This window comes from Eretmochelys imbricata, chromosome 17 (genome assembly GCF_965152235.1).
Source record: "Eretmochelys imbricata isolate rEreImb1 chromosome 17, rEreImb1.hap1, whole genome shotgun sequence".
In the NCBI taxonomy this organism is placed as follows: Eukaryota; Metazoa; Chordata; order Testudines; family Cheloniidae; genus Eretmochelys; species Eretmochelys imbricata.
In genome coordinates, this window is record NC_135588.1 from 20,703,243 (window position 1) to 20,719,740 (window position 16,498).

A 16,498-nucleotide genomic window follows, 5' to 3' on the forward strand; every position below is an offset into this window, starting at 1 on the left:
TTGCAGGGAGGCGCAGTGCATGGGGATGTGTCTGGCAGAGAGAAAATCTCTGTGTGAGGAAACAAAGAACGAAACTGAACTACTGAATCTTCCAAACCAGCTACTCTTAGGAGACTGAACAATAATGGGAAATAAATCTGTATCACATTTATCTCAGACAAGAGATAGACAATAGCTGGGCATTAGATATTGTTAGAGGCTCTGCACTGAAATGCACTGGGGAGCTCGGCCTCAGGTGCGGAGTGGAAGAGCTGGCTGTTGGGGATGGGGCTATATGGGGACGATGCAGCTCACTAGCAGAGCTGGGGTGGGGAGCAAGGCTTGAAAAACAGAGGAGCCACAGAGCAGGAATGAGGGGCAATTTAATAATCCCTAGCTTTTTTCCTCAGCAGCGCTCAAAGCACTTTACAAAGGAGGTCAGGAATAATCACCGTTGCCATTTTACAGGTGGGAAAACTGAGTCACGCAGCAGGTCAAAGCTGGGGAGAGAACCCAGGTGTCCTGAGTCCCTGTCCTGTGTGCCATCCACTGGGCCACACTGCCTCCGATAGAGAGACTTCTGCAGTTGGAACATCAGGGATGCAGGCCGGGAGGTTTCAGGTACATTGGCAGAGTTTTCAGAGCAGGGAGACTGGGGGGGGGGGGGGCGCTGTTACACAAGTCGCAGAGCAAAGGGGGTGGCAGGCTGAGGCTACAAGTGAGTGCCATGACTCAGGACAGAGGTGCCATCGCAGTGCTAGACGGGAGCGGGTTACGCTCTGAATTGCAGTGGGTAGGAGGTCGGGAGGGAGGTGAGGTCTGGAGGCCAGCGCTGGAATAACAAGGGGTGATGCAGGTCCCGGCTGACATGCATTAGCTGAGCTGCGTGGGAAGCAGGTGCAGGGCCTGCCTGCATTCTAGCTGCCTCCCCCACCCTCGTGCTATTAGACCCTGACGTTCCTGAGCACCAAAAGTTAAATGTTTTTTTAACAAATCCCTTATCATTAATTCTTCCTGCTGGAAGCCTGCGCCAAGTCCCGGCCCCTGGTTGGGTTGTCACAGCGCAGACTTATCGACACCAGGCGGCGGCTCATAAACACGCCGTGTCGTCCATCATCCGGCGGAGACAATTGTGAGATGGGGAGTGAGAAAGATGGTGATGGAGCTGCCATATCGATCTCAGGCGGGCGGATTGTGCCGTCCGGTCCAGACACGGCGGATGGCATTTCTATTAAGGTAGCACCTTACAGCAGCCTGAGCTGTACCAGGCCTGGGTGCCACCTCGCGGCTTGTGCAGAGGGGGTTTGAGTCACAGTTAAAGGGTGTTAATTTAGCATCCAGGCCTGTATATTTGCCTGAGACAGAATTTGGGGGGTTGTTTGCCGGTTTGACTTATGATAGTCTTTTATCTTTTCTAACGTGTGAACAAAGGACAAAGACACTGTGTGTTGCATCTGCCCACAACCAGATGGCGTTTATCGCACAATGAGAAAAGCTAAAGAAGAGAGGTAAAGTGTTGCTGGTTTTGGTGAGAGTTTAATGTCTCAAGACAAGGAGGGAGGGGCGAGGGGGGAGGCATAAGAAACACTAAAAAGCCATAAGAAGAACTAAAACCAGAACCTCCCTCCCTACCCCTCCCATGGGATACAGAAGCGGTGGTACTGAAGCCTCCAGACCCAGGACCCTCCAAAAGGGAACGTGGCCATAAATTGGAAGGGGTGGTGCCAGGGCTGGGCACTACAGGCATAATCGAGCCTGCTGAGAAAGAGGAGGGGGGACAGGAAACAGCTGTACTGGGGTACAGAGCTATGGATAGGCTTGCTTGATTCACCAATAAACGTCTCATTGCCTGCACTTCGGACTCCGGTCTTCTGCTTTCTGTCTGCGTGTCCAGAACCAAAGCAGGGCGAGGGGAGGACACCACCGGGCGCATACTGGGGGAACACAGCAGAGACGCGGGTTCCTAGAACCCCGGTGCAGTGTTGCCTGGGGCCCACGGTGTGGCTGTGTTACTCAGGTGTTAATGTACCACAAGGTGGTGGGTCCGTGAGTGCTCTGTCACCAGGTCTACGGAAAGGGTTACTAGCAGATGGCGCTCAGGAGTCCTCTCCCGGCAGTCATCCAGAACTTTTCTCTCCTCCTTGCTGTGTGCAGCAAATCGCTAACTGGGTGGAGCCCTATCCAGGGATCTCTCACTTGATCCAGGCACTCGGGCTATGGCGACTTTTCCTGCTAAGTCACTGCTGTGAATGTAGCCCCTCACCATAGTGCCCAGCAAAGAGGCACCCTTGAAAAGTCTGCGTGGGACTAAAGAGACCTGGGATTTGTTCCAAGCTCTGCCACTGAACTGCTGGGTGACCTTGGGGCAAGTTACTTTGCTGCTCGGTGCCTCAGTTTCCCCAGTGGTGCAATGGGGATAATGATCTTGTTCTGCTGATGAAAAGTGCTGTTGAAGAGCTAGGTGGTGGCGTTATTACTCTGTGGAAGGCGAGGGGCCCCAGAGCTCACAAGGTTTCTTGTTGGTGTTTAGCCACTGGTCTGCACGGAGGGCAGCACAAAGAAATGATGGAGCATGGGACCGCTGGAGTCCTAATGCAAGAAGTTAAATCGGAAGCGTTCTGTATATCATAGAAGGTTAGTGTTGGAAGGGACCTCAGGAGGTCATCTAGTCCAACCCCCTGCTTGAAGCAGGACCAATCCCCAATTTTTGCCCCAGATCCCTAAATGGCCCCCTCAAGGATTGAACTCACAACCCTGGGTTTAGCAGGCCAATGCTCAAACCACTGAGCTGGAAGGCAGAGAACTGGGAGGCCTCGGGAGGGAGCAGGGGTCAATGGGGCAGCTAGGAGGAAGATAGGGGCAGTGGGGGAGGCCCAGGGGAGCACGGTGTGAGTGCCTACAGAGCCCCTCCAGGCCCCACTTACCCCTGACCTGTGCCTGACTCCTGTTGCCTGCAGGCGCCCTGTCACCTGGCTCCAGACCTCCCCCAGCCTACCAGCAGCTGTGACCCTCACACCCTCCTCCGCGGTCCCGGCTGCAGCATCCCCGGCTCCTTCTGAACTCACCCACTGCCAAGCGCCCCCGGCCCAGCCCCAGCCGGCTCTGAGCTGGGAAAGGAGCCGCCTGGCCCAGGACCGGCAGAAGTACCGAAGGGTGGTTCTGGAGCATTCCAGGGCTGTCGGGAGACATCGTGCCTCCAGAAGGTCCCGTCCCTCGTGGAGCTCCCTGGGACTTCACAGTCTCCACCACCACCAAGGAGAGGGTGGCATGTGCCCCCTTCTCAGCTGGCTACTGTGTGTGTGTGTTGGGGGCGCGAGTCACGGTTCTGCCTCTTCCTCCTCCAGCCCAGTCCCCTATGGGGTGACTAATGCTTCTTAACCAGATATGAGCCCTGAGCACAGGGGAGCACAAGGAGTGCAAATGGGCCTGCCTCTTGCACAGAAGAGAGGGTGCTCTCCTCACCCCTTTGCATCAAAGCCTGCCGACGCAATGGCCCAGCCTCCATGCCCTCTCGGGGTATATCCACCCTGCAATCGGGGGCATGATTGCATGCAAACTGTGTATGCACACCCAAGCTAGCTTTCATCTAGCTCGCTCAGGTACTGGTAGCCGGGAAGCCGGCTCAGCACAGACTTCAGCGTGGGCTAGCTGCCCCAGTGTATATCCAGGGTCCCGGGTGGGCCCATGGAGCTCCAGGCTGCTGGAACCTCACTGTTATCGATAACTGAGCTGCCTAGATCGAAGCTAGCTCAGGTGGATCTACATTTGCTCTTGCGACACCTCTGACCGCAGTGCCATCGTACCCTAAGTCTCGGGGCGGGGGGGGGGGGGCACTGGACTTGTAGGAAGCTGGTAAGAGGGTAACCCCAATGTCAGTGACCGAGCCAACCTCCCAGGCTTTGGGAGTACACATCAGCTCATGGCCAAGATCATTTGGGGGGAGGGATAGCTCAGTGGTTTGAGCTAAACCCAGGGTTTGAGCTCAATCCTTGAGGGGGCCGTTTAGGGATCTGAGGCAAAAACTGGGGATCGGTCCTGCTTTGAGCAGGGGGTTGGACTAGATGACCTCCTGAGGTCCCTTCCAACCCTGATAGTCTATGATTAAAGGTGTGTGGTGACTCTGAGTCCCTGATCTGAGACACCAGTTTTTCAGAGGGCACTGTCTGAAAACCAGGTCCCTGTTCAACATCTCAGGTGAGACGCTGAAAACCACTGTCATCCCCAAACCTTCCTCTAGACCCGCTCTCCTAACCAAATCCTTCAGTCTGACTCCCGCTGCTAGGTGCTTTGTACATGTCACCGAATCCATGAGATCTGAAGGGGGAGGGAAAAAATACAGACGTAGAGCCCATGCAGTCAGAGAACAGTTTATTATTTATAATGCTCAGCTGTAAGCAATAAACACAGGCTCCAAATGTAAATTCTGTCACTTCCCCTACCCTCTCCATATAATTCCCCCGTAAATTTACATTGCTCACTGTCTGACTTAATGTGCTTCTATTTGTCTGATCTACAGATTTCTCTCTGTGTTTTTATGGTAAAATAAGAAGTCTAGGGACAGTCTCTCTCCTCCCCACCCCCAGACAAGTCAATTAAATTCATTTAGAGTTTGAAGGGATAATCTTCTATTATAATGATTCACTGTATCATTGCAGGTCACAGCACCAGGCTGTAATATACACGTCTGTGCTCTCATGCAATTTATAAGGCTTTGTCCGTCCAGAATCTAGCAATATGATTTGTAGATCCATAGGAAAAGATGGGAAGGTGCGATGCCCACTTCCAATGCAAGCTCAGTTCAGCCTAACAGATCCATGAGTCTGGAGAGCTCAATGGATAGACCATCGGCCTTTTAATCCGAGGGCTCCAGAATCTAAGATTTAATTGAAAAAAAATACCACTTAGTCATTTACGGTTGTTAAGGTAACATTGCAGAATGTGAACTGGGCATCAGTCGATGCAGTGATAGCTGCCTGAGTCTGAAGAGAGCCTGAAACAATTGCTCTTTTCATTCATTTCTGTGGAATGAAAACTCTGAAGCCTAATGATTTAAATGTTGTTTTGCCAGTATTTCAGTATTGGTCAAAGAAAGAAGCTGGCTGGGTGTGAGGAAGGATGACCTTGCAGTCAAGGCTATATTGCAGGATGCCAGAGACTTGGGGTTCAATTTCTGCCTTTGCCACAGCCCCTCTGTGTAACCTTGGGCAGCTCAATTAATCTCAGTGTGCTTCAGTTCCTCATCTTTAAAAGGAGGTGATAATAATGTTTTCTTTCACTTACGCTTTGTCAATAATGCCTACTTAGATTGTAAGCTTTTGGGGCAGGGGCTGTCTCTTTGTATATGTTTGTACAACACCTAGCGCCATGGGTTGCTGATTTCTGTTGGGACTTCTAAATGTTACTGTAATAAAAATGATTGGCGGTGGGGAGAAAATGCAATTTCCATCCTATAGCAAATTCTTACATGCAAAAAAAAAATCGTTCCAAATTGGGATGAAAAGTCATAAAATGGAAATTTCAAAATATTTTAATTTGGAAACATAAAAATGAGCACAGCAAACGATTTCATTTTGAAAATGTCAAACCATTATAATATAATACCAAATATGAAATATGCTATATGGTATTACACACATGATATAAAATACCACATGCAACACTAAATATACGATAGAAAATCCAATAGTAAAATTAATATTTTATCAGGCAATATAATATCAAAGTGGAAACAAAACAAGCTGAGAAAGTCCAGGCAAAATACTTCATTTTGATTTCCAGTCGTTTTGACCATTTCGCGTTGAAAACGTACTCAAAATCAGCATTCTCCCACGAAACATTTCAATTTCACCAAACCAGCTTTTTCCAGTGGGAAACTGCTCCAATGAAAAATGTCCTACCAGCTCTACAAATAATGAATGATTAAACAGCTCGTCAAAGAATGGAACTGCTTTTTGTGAAAAATGCATCCCTGTTTTTCGGGGAAATGTTTGGAAATCTTCCCATCAGCCCTATTAATAATAAGTATAACGGTCACTGCAATCCACCGGGAGCAGCAGCTCATTCTGATGTTGCGAAGGCCTGCAGCTTAGATGAAGAGTGGATTTTGGGACAGTGCTGTGACTTGCCTGGACCCTCCGGCAGTCCAACCCCTGTTTCAGGTAGGGGAAGTCTGCACCAACAGAACACATGCTGTCCCTGCAGAGAGCTTCTCTCTAATGGTGTGAATCTGACACTGCATTCATTTCAGAATAGCAGACTGCTACATTGCTTGATGAAAAGAAACAAACCAGGCTTCCCAGGTCTGTTTGTCACTCACGGGGAGCTTAGCCGAGCAGCGACAAAATGCGTCTCCTTACGGATGCAGCGTGGCGGACTCGAAGGTTCCTTTGCAGCTCCGGCAAGCCCCGTAATGGCTTCGTTTCAGCCACATAATGAAGACTGCTCATTCTCACTGATCATACATCATATTTGCAAGGATTCCTTCGGCGTGTTTGGAGCGTCGATGAGAGTTTTGTAATTTATGAGACTCTTACTGGCTTAATTATGCCGTCAACACCATCTGTCACTTAGCTGATATAAGGAACGATGGGTTGCCATTAGCTGGCTAATAGTTGCTCCAAAGTGTATTGTTTTATGCCATTAAATAGCAAGAGCAAAACCAGGTTTTGCTCCCTGATATTCACGCATGCTGTGGTAAGGAGGTTTAAAAGGTTGACCCCTTGAGATCAGTGCCTATGCTTGAAAGTTTGCTCCAGGAAATTAAAAAAACAAACAACAACCAAAGCCAGCAACCCTAATCAGCTTTGCTATTGAGATGATTGTCAGTGAGCAGGGGCAGCTCTACCAATTTTGCTGAATTGCCACCCCGGGACCCGGACCGCCGCCCCATGCTCAGTACCGCCCCAAGCAGCTGCTTGGAAAGCTGGTGCCTGGACCCAGCCCTGTCGATGGGGCATCTACATTTTCACCCTCAGGCTGTTCCATTTGTGGAACTCTGAAAAGCCAAGGGATGGCCCCATGGTGCAACTATTTCCCCATGTCACGAAGGGAAAAAGCCGATGGTCTGATCCACCTTAGGTGTGTATCTGGCCCTATTTACCGTAGTATTGGAGTAACTCGCCCGCTTTAATGTATCTGTCTGCCCAGCACTCGTGTGCAGCACAGCCCCGCTTTAAAGAGGGGGAACTACAGCACAGAGAGACAAGGGACTTGTCCAAGGTCACACCACGAGTCCGTCCCAGAGCAAAGAAGTGAACAGGGAACGCTTGCTAGCCCCCTAACCAGTGCGCCATCTTCCTCTGCCAAGCCCCCGGTTGGTAGGCAGGCACCTTCCTGAATCTCCACCCCCCTTTGAAAAGCACCTGGCCTACAACACATTATTTGCATTATGGGAGCATTGTGCTAGGCGCTGTACATACACACAGTGAGAGGCAGTCTCTGCCCCATAAAGAACTTACTGTCAAAATAGAGAAGATCGAGATCAGGTGAGGAAACTGAGGCACAGAGGCGTGTGTCCCTTTCCCAGTGCAGCTCTGCTAATGCACCTCCAGTCTGAGCTTCAACCACCAAGCTGTCTCAGTCCTGCCCGCCCTACCGATTGAGCAGTTGGGCTTCAACCCAACTGTCCAGCACTCTCTGATATTAGTTCTTATTCCTTCTCTGCTCTGCCAAGGCGCCTGGATCCTGACATGCAATATCCACTTGTTACTCTAGTCCCAGGGACTCCACACAGCTCAGCCAGTGCACCAAACGCCCACTGGTCTGTACGATACAGAGCACTGGAAGCACTAAACACCGTTGGCCAAATCAAGTCATCTTCTTGGTGGTCTCGTCTTGACACCAGTTCTCTTATTCCCCGTTCCCAGTAGGCAGCAGGCTCTGGTGGCTCCCAGAGTTCCTTTCAACTGGTATGACTCCGTGCTGCAACCTACGTCCTAGTACAAGAGGTGTTAATTCACTTGCCAGCCGTTGGCCACCGGTCAGTTTCCTGCACAGATAAGGAGCCATCAATCAGCTGGCTATCTGCAGTAGTCAAACTGTAATAAAAGGGGAGAGATTATTTGCTACAGTGCCATTCATAATAAATGTAACCCAAAGTGCCTTACAGAATTAATTAATAGCCAAAGGAGAGAGAAATTAAGAGCGAGAGGCCAGGAATAAAAGACACGTTTTGAAATGGGATGTGAAAGGATTGGCTGAAATCAGGGAGGCGCATGGGAACAGGCAGGGAGTTCCAGGGGTGGGGGCGCAGTGGAGAAGACTCTTTCCTCAGTAGGCGGCAGGCTAGAAGAGGAAGGCAGCTGGTCAGATCCTCAGCTGGTATAAATCAGTATCATGCCATTGACTCCAGTTGAACTCCGGGTGATTCACAGCTGGGGAATGGCCCATTGACCTCAATGAAGCTACCGGGAATTATGGGTATGGTTCAATATGACGAGCAGGGAACTGGGGTCAGGATCTCTGGGTTCTTTTCCCAGCTCTGCCCCTGACCCCCTGTGTGACTTTGGGCAGCCCCTGCTCTGTGCCTCAGTTTCCCCCTCTGTACCATGCATGTACTATTACTTGTGGGGTGTTGCAAAGTTTCATTTATCAATGGTTAGAAAACACATTGGGTGAAAGGTGCTACATAAATCCCAGCTCTCTGAGCTTGTTACTTCTCTGACAGCCACACCTGGAGGCCCCCGGTCAAACCAGCCCCGTTACAACCACATAGTGACCGACAACCCCTGCCCCAAAGAGCTCAGACTCTAAACAGACAAGACCAACAGAGGGGCAGTGGTTTGGCGATGGTCGCACAGCTGGGATGAGCACCCAGATCTCCCCATTCCCCAAGCACTGGGCCACACCCCTTCTCCTAGCTATTGTTGGGCACTGCCAGTTTTATGGTGCAGTAGCTCAGGTAAATGGAGGCACTGGCAGGAAGCTGGCGTGACACAGCAGAGAGCCAGGAACTGAAGGCAAGGAGGAGAAAAGATCGCCTCTGTTTTATACTCACCCGGGTGCAAAGGAGTCAGCCCGAGGCTAAGGCACCAATTAAGTCCTAAGAGCTTGTGCAGAAAGGTTGATTCCTAGATTCCACGGCCAGAAGGGACCCCTGTGATCACCCAGTCGATCTTTCAGGAACACGTCCGCGGCCCTTGGTGAGCTGTTCCAGTGGTTAATTCCTCTCACTGCTGGAAACTGATGCTTTGTTTCCCATCTGAATTTGTCTCGCTTCAACTTCCAGCCATTAGATCGGGCTACACCATTCCCTGGTAGAGAAGAGCCCATTATTAGAGAGACAAGGTGGGTGAGGTCATCATCACTGTAATGACCTCACCTACTGTGTCTCTCTAAGAGTCTGGGACTGACATGGCTACACCTGCATGAGCCCATTATGAAATATTTGTTCTCCATATAGGGCTTAATCATGGGCAAAATTCATCTGAAGGTCTAGGTCTTGGTCTGGCCTTGTGCCCAGGGGTGACCTTCACCCCAGGTGTCTGCTCGATTTCCCAACAGCCCCCGAGCGTGGTCCCGCAGAGGGGCAGAGAACACTGCCAAGTGAGACAGAAGCCACCAGGGAGCGATGAGCCCAGGCTCTGACACTTTATACTCATTCCCATTTGTTAAATTGACATGCAATAAAGCAAAATGCCAATTTTCTTTTGAAATGTCTTTTATGGCAGATGTGATACGGCCTGACGGATTGATGGCCCTGGAGACTGACAGCCTCCATTTGTTCTCCTGAAGCATAGGTGGCAGCCGTGAAGGCTTCCCCAGGCTGTTGCAGCCCTGATCTGGAAGGACCACCCTTGGGGATCATCTCCCTGCTCAGTCAATCTCCGCAGTCTTTCCACTGAGACAGTGCTGCCGGCTTCTGTTAGGTGGGCATCTGCTTGCTGTTCGACTGAGGTCACCAACCGGCCATCAGAAGTTTCTATCCTAGAGTTATGTCTCAACTCCAACCACTGTGATAGCAAAGCCAGTTCTCGCAAACAAGGCCTGAGATTCTTAAGTGCTCAGCTCACGTTTAACCACCAAAATAAACAGCCCGTGTTCTCCAAAGATCCCAGGTTGTTGGATATGTAGCTTTGGAAAATCTGACCCCAGTGTCACACTGGGAGCTTTGCACCCCTGAAAATGTGGCCCTTCTTTGGGTGCCTAAATGGGCATTGAGGTCTGTGGGGAATCTAGCCCCAATTATGGGCGCTGAGGCCTGGGGAACATGGCCTGGAGCACTTCCCAGCAGGAGAGAATTTTGAGTCACTTACTGAGCTGGTTCCAAACCAGTCACCTCGAAGTGCCAGGCACCATCCAGGACCAATAGGTCAAGCCAACCAGTCCCCCAAGGAATGATATTGCCAAATGAAAATAGTGTCTTCAGAAGCCACATGTGCACAAGGGGTCACGTTGCTGGAGAGCCCAAGGCAATCTCTGCAGAAGTCCCTTGGGGAAACCACAATCTCCACACAACACCGTGAAGTCTTTTGAAGACTGTGCTGGAAACTTGAAGAGGTCGCACATTCGGTACCCAACGACAGCTTTCTGTCTGCCCCCCTTGTCCTCAGCCACCCTGTTGACCACCTCTGAAATGTGCTGGAGGCTCTGGTTTCCCCTAGAAGAGTCCCATGTCTCTGTATCCTCACTGTCCTCCACAGATGGGCTGGAGACCCCCTTTGACACAGCAGCTTTAACCTGGCCACCTTCATCCATACGCATTGCAATACATTCCCTTTAGTAGCTGATCATATATCCCTGACTCTCCATTGGGACCTATGCTGGGCATGTGAGCAGGGATCCAAGGGGGGTCACTGAGCGTGATGGGCAAGTGAACTGGTGCACATGGTAGGGATCTCCAGGGTGTATTTGGAGTGTAGCTGGGTTGCAGCGTTTGGGTAAAGAGGAGAAATGAGTCTTCAGCTGTGTAAAGCAGAGGGGCAGATGCAGCTCTCCTGCTGCTGAGGGAGCACACAGGCCTATATCGTGGCTAGCTGCACTGGGAGGATCAATAAGCAGGACAACAGCCAGCACATAGCTGTGGTCACTGCTGAAGCCCTAAATGAGAATTTCCTCATACTTTGTGTTTCTAACTTCTAAGCTCTCCCATCCAGTGAAAACAGTTTCTAGTCTGTTGAGCTGTGCTTTCATGAAGATGTTTGCTGTGGGTAGAGCTCACTGGATCTCATTTCTTGTCATCGGGGTACCCAGCAAATCTCAGGAATCTCCATTTCAACAGACCTGCAACCCAGAGCCTTAAGTCCTGTTTCAGAACTTCTGCTGTGACAGCGGCAGACAGAGAGGGAGGCTGGCCATGTGATTAAGGCACCGGGCTCTGACTCAGAAGAGCTCGCTTCGAGTCCTACCTTCAGTCAGAAATGCCTTGGGTCAGTCATTTAATCTCTTCGTGCCTTCCATTTCCCAGCCCTACACTGGGGATAATAATCCGTCCTTTGTCTTATGTATTCAGATTGTAAATTCTTCAGTGGCGTGCTTTGTCTGTACAGCACCTAGCGCCATTGGACCCTGGCCTCAGTGTGCGCCCTCTGGATGCTACAGTGGGTGCCCCTTTGCCTTGGGGTGCTGCCCCCTGGCAGTGTCCCCACACTCTGGGTCTCCCCTCCCAGGGGAACCCCCCAACCCTCTATCCCCACCTTGCCTCAGTGGCTACTGCCAGTCAGCATGTAGTCCCGCTCACTGGGGCAGGCTGCAGTCTGTAAACCCACTCATCACTGGCACGGGGGTTTTGGACCTGCTGCCTTTGCCTAACGCCAGGCTACACCCCTGTAGCCTCAGTACCTGCTTTGGCCTTTCTATCAGGCCGCAGCCTGGGAAGTCACCAGGCCTGAGCGCCCCAGCTCAGCCTGCCCTTCCCCAGCACTGCGCCATTCCCTGAGCTCCCAGGCAGCCAGGTCCGCCTCTCTCCACAGCTAGAGAGAGACTGCCTGAGCTCCTGGCTAGCAGCCCTTTTACAGGGCCAGCTGCGGCCTGATTGGGGCGCGGTCCCAGCTGTGGCTGCTTCCCCAGTCAGCCTAGCCTCCTCTCTTAGGAACAGGGTAACTGCAACAGGAGGAGAGATATATATATATATATATTTAAAACACTTTCTGCGCAAGCCTTTCCTGGACAGTTAGAAAGAGCCCTGTGTATTCTGCTGACTCAGCGCTTCTGGAGGAATCCACCGTTAGCCGGCAGAGAGGGGAGTGGGCGTTTCGAACATTAACATAACAAAGGCAGTATTTTTCAGAACTGGGTGAATATGCTGAGAGGTGCAAAAATGGCTAAAGCAGACAACAAATAAGTGAAAAGAGAAAAGAAAAGGAGGACTTGTGGCACCTTAGAGACTAACCAATTTATCTGAGCATGAGCTTTCGTGAGCTACAGCTCACTCCATCGGAATACAGACTAACACGGCTGTTACTCTGAAACCAACAAATAAGTGGACTTTCTTTCTCGCTTTCTTTCTTCTCGCAGTGTCATGCCACCTCAAATACATTCTGGCAGCCAATCGTGTCTGAAATAACCCTGGTAAAAAGTTCTCCCAAACTGCGGTGATGTCTTTCCCAAGAGCATGGCGGGTGTAAGAGGAGAGACGCTGCTCCTCTGAGTGAGGCCCAGAGAGCCAGAAAGCAGGGAAGAAACCTCTTGCATGGGGTAAACTGCCCCTGCCTCCCACGCAAGACAGAACCAATGCTGGAGAGCACATGGCATCCCCAAAGACATGCCAAGGTGAAGGACCAGAGAGGCACCCTCCAGGCCTTGAAGGGCAATGCCAGCTTCTCAGTAAAGCCAAAGGGAGATGAGGAGGATGGCAGCAGAGACGTCACCAACGTTCCCGCCTCTGCCCTCGAACTGTGGGACTTCAGAAGAACGCTCCTTGGTGCCTGGCCAGGCCTTGCGTGCATGCAGAGTGTTGGGCAAACAAGCACAAAGTAAAACATGCCTAGCTCCTGCATTCATGACAGTGCTGCTCAGTGGCTACCACATACGTCCTGCCCAGGAGCGGTTTAAGGCTTGATAACTTTTTAACCCAGCAAACCCAGCTGTCATGGTCTGAGAACATCCCCTCCCTGGGCCTGACCGACCAGATGCTCCCGACACAACCAAAGAGGCTGTTACGACAGAGAATCCCTCTCAGGTTTTTACCGCGAGCACAGTGCATGCTGGGATAAGACGGGAGGCTACCCATGATAAAGCTCATGAGGTTACGTGCCTCACTGCTGACTCTCAGTGCCATGTGCTGCCCCGGTGACACGGCACAGCCAGCCTGTGATGGACTCTCCCAGCTGGTTAAGTCTGCCACCACATAGCTAGCACAGCTGCTGCACAGAAGGAGTTAAGGACGCTGCAGTCGGTTGGCACACTTTAAACATAGCTGTCTTGACCTCTGCTGGGCCTCCCACCTGCAGTGGGAATGTCCAGGACAGGGACCTTCCACCCCTACCAGCCCTGCCTTTTCCTCTTGATTCATTATGATCTGTTACACCACAATGTACCAAGGAATTTTTATCTCACGGACAGTTATAAGGACAAGAGGCCAGATTCTGCTCTCAGCTAGGGAGGAAGGACAATTTGCTGCGAATATGCTGGATGAGCCCTCAGAAAACCGGCATTCAAGTCCTGGCTGCATGTGTGAGCTGGGATGAGACCATGAATCCTTCTGTGCCTTAGTTTCCCTGTCTGTAACATGGGGGAAAATGATACATTCAGAAATTCACAGCAGGCCTGTGAAGATGAATGATTTTTATGGCGATGGGGCCACATAAGCAGGAAGAGAGATAGTTACAAAGGTGTAGCTCAGTGCTGATTCACCAGTTCGCTCCAGTCCTTTACCTGCTATCTGGTTCTCCCGCTCCTCCTAGCATCTCAACCAGACATGCCCCCTGCCCAGTGTACTTCAAAGTGACATCGACCAGATCTGGTAAGTTTCACCTTGCTGCTCCATCCCCCTTGAGCTGAAGGAGCAACAGAGCAAACTATCCTGTGCAGGTCAATTTCACTTGAAACTGCCATGCTGCAGACACAGGGTAGGACACAGCTGAAGCAAGGAGATGGCTTGTGGGACAGACGAGGCTGGGAGTTAAGTGGAAAGAAAGAAAGAAAGAAAGAAAGAAAGAAAGAAAGAAAGAAAGAAAGAAAGAAAGGACGTTGGATGGAAGCAGCAAAGGTAGGAAGTGGAAGGGGAGAAGACACAGTCTGTGGAATGGGACAGACAAAAGGAAAAGGGAACAGCTCAGCAGGGGCCTAGGGATGAGGTGGCTCAGGAGGAAAAGGCAACAGAAAGAAACGGAGCCCGACTGCCTTAGAGTGTTGTGCAGTGTTGGCCACTATGCAAAGAGTTCATGGCCCAGTTAGAGTCTACATGGCCCCAAGCAGGCCTTATAAATCCTTTGTAGCCTGATCGCAGGCAGCTGTGATGTGGGTAACGGCAGGCAAGGCACTAGAAGGAGGAAGTTAAGTCCAGAGAAGACACATGCAGGGCAAGAGCTCTAGCAGGGGAATGGAAGGAGTAAACTTTGCTCTGCTTTTACTAGGAAAAAGCAGTCCTATGGCATGAGCATTCAGTGTAATGAACAGTGTTTGGGGTAAGGAGAAAAGTCAGCTGAATATAGATCCTTTCAAAGCTGCGCCTTTGCTCAGAGCAAATGCTCCCATTTGTTCAGTGGTTCATAATAAACCCTTTCAGACACTAAGTTGTTCGTGGGGGGAGGGGGAGAATCCACTCTGAGAAATACGCACCCGTCGTGACTGTCATAACTAGACCAAGCAGAAAATTTTCCGTTGGCTTTTTGTCAAAGGGAAATTGTTTTTGCTTTTCAGCTTTTCCCCCCCAAAAATCAATAAAAATGATTTTTCTTTTCCTTCTCGTTGACATTTTTCCACAGGGACAAAATAAATTTCCTGACTCTCTCTAGTCAGGGGCTTGCAGAACTGACAAATCTTAAAATATGTATTTTTGCGTAACTCTCATTTGTCCCATTGTTTCCTTTTACTCCCCCATCTGTTTGTGTCCATCTGTTGCCTCTTGTCTTATAGGCAGATGGCAAGTTCTGTGGGGCAGGGACTGCCTTTTTGTTCTGGGTTTATGCAGCCCCTAGCACAATGGGTTTCTGGTCCATGCCTAGACCTCCTAGAGGATACGTTGGTGATAAATAAATAATAATAATAATAATTAAGAACTATTTTGTTATTGTGATGGGGTGTTCCCCCCACAATAGCCCTGAAAAGGTTAAGGAAGCTGAGAAAGGCCACACAAGAGGGGAATAGGCAAGAGAAACAGCCCTGACTGGGAGATGAAGCTCAGGGGAGACCTGTGTATAAAGCCAGGCAGCTGGCAACAGAAATGGCTGCAGCGAGGAAGTCTGCAGCCATGTGCTTTGCATTAGATAGGGAAGTGGGGAGCTCAGGGAAAGAGTAGAGCCCTGGGAGCCTGGTCCTGAGGGAAGGGTGGACCCAGATGAGAGAAGGGTGGAGAAGAAAGCCTTGGCGAGGCAGAGCAGGAAGCAGCCCAGGGAGAGAGCAGCAAGGCTGGAGACTTGGCTGCGTGTTGTATGGTCACTGACCGGACCCCTGAGTCATGTGTGGGCCCAGGTTCCCCTACCAACCACTGATGGAGTGGCATTTCCTGGGCAGCTGGTCCAGTGAGACTCGAAATCACATAGTGCCCTGACCGGAAGGCCGACTCATGAAGAGGAAGGTACTGCTCCTGGCATGAGAGAGGACAAAGGGTTGAGAGACCACAAGGGAAGGCATCGGACTTGGAAGAGAGCTATTTCCCACAGCATCCAGGAGGAGCTGCCCCCCACAGTGAGTCGACCCCATGACAAAACTGTTGCCACAAAATTGTCCCCAGGTTTTGATTTTGAAAACATGCTTTTTTTAATTATTCATTTCACATTCTACTCTTGCTGAAGAATGCAAAAATTATTTATCTGGTAACATCCTGAGCCAGATCTAGTCATTAGAACCAGTCTGAAGTGGAGGGTTCTCCTCTCCCATGGGGAGTTTTGATGAAAATGAAAAATAAAATGAAATAAATTGTTGCCATTTTCCACTGGAAATTGTGACGTGTCGTTGAAAAACCAGGACCTTAACATTTTTGGCTGAAAACTGTAAACTTTTAATCCCCAAAGTCTTCAGTTTTCAGCCCAAAAATGTTCAATTTTTGTTTTTCTGACCAAATGTAAACAGTTGTCTGCAAAAAAGTTTCACTTAGTTGAAAGTCCAATTTCCTGTAGAAAAAACAGTGGTAATGGAAACTTGTCAACCGGCCCCACTCATAATGGAATTGCTTACTCTTAGCGCTGGTTTATACAGCGAGTTAATGCGTGGCAAACAGTACACAAAATGCATGAGGGAGGTTTTAGTATATGGCAGCAGGGTCCACACGGGTGGTCAGAGCATGGCAGGCTAGTGTGCTGTATACTTACACCCCAGCTTTCCGCCCACTGCGTATAGATAGATGTGCTCTATATTTTAGTGTTCTGTGTAGCAGAGGGCAGAATCTGATCTGTAGCCTTCTGTCTGCTCAAACTGAACT

The 16,498-nt window shown here is 50.3% G+C and overlaps 1 long non-coding RNA gene across 1 annotated transcript in view; it reads left to right on the plus strand.

Moving 5' to 3' along the window:
* The first annotated feature begins 1,119 nt into the window (after positions 1-1,119).
* Positions 1,120-16,498, plus strand: part of LOC144276519 (uncharacterized) — a 38,947-nt gene continuing 23,568 nt past the window's right edge. Inside the window, exons 1-2 of the long non-coding RNA XR_013348263.1 lie at positions 1,120-1,215; positions 1,411-1,487. This is a non-coding gene — a long non-coding RNA (uncharacterized LOC144276519). The remainder of the gene's footprint in view (positions 1,216-1,410; positions 1,488-16,498) is intronic.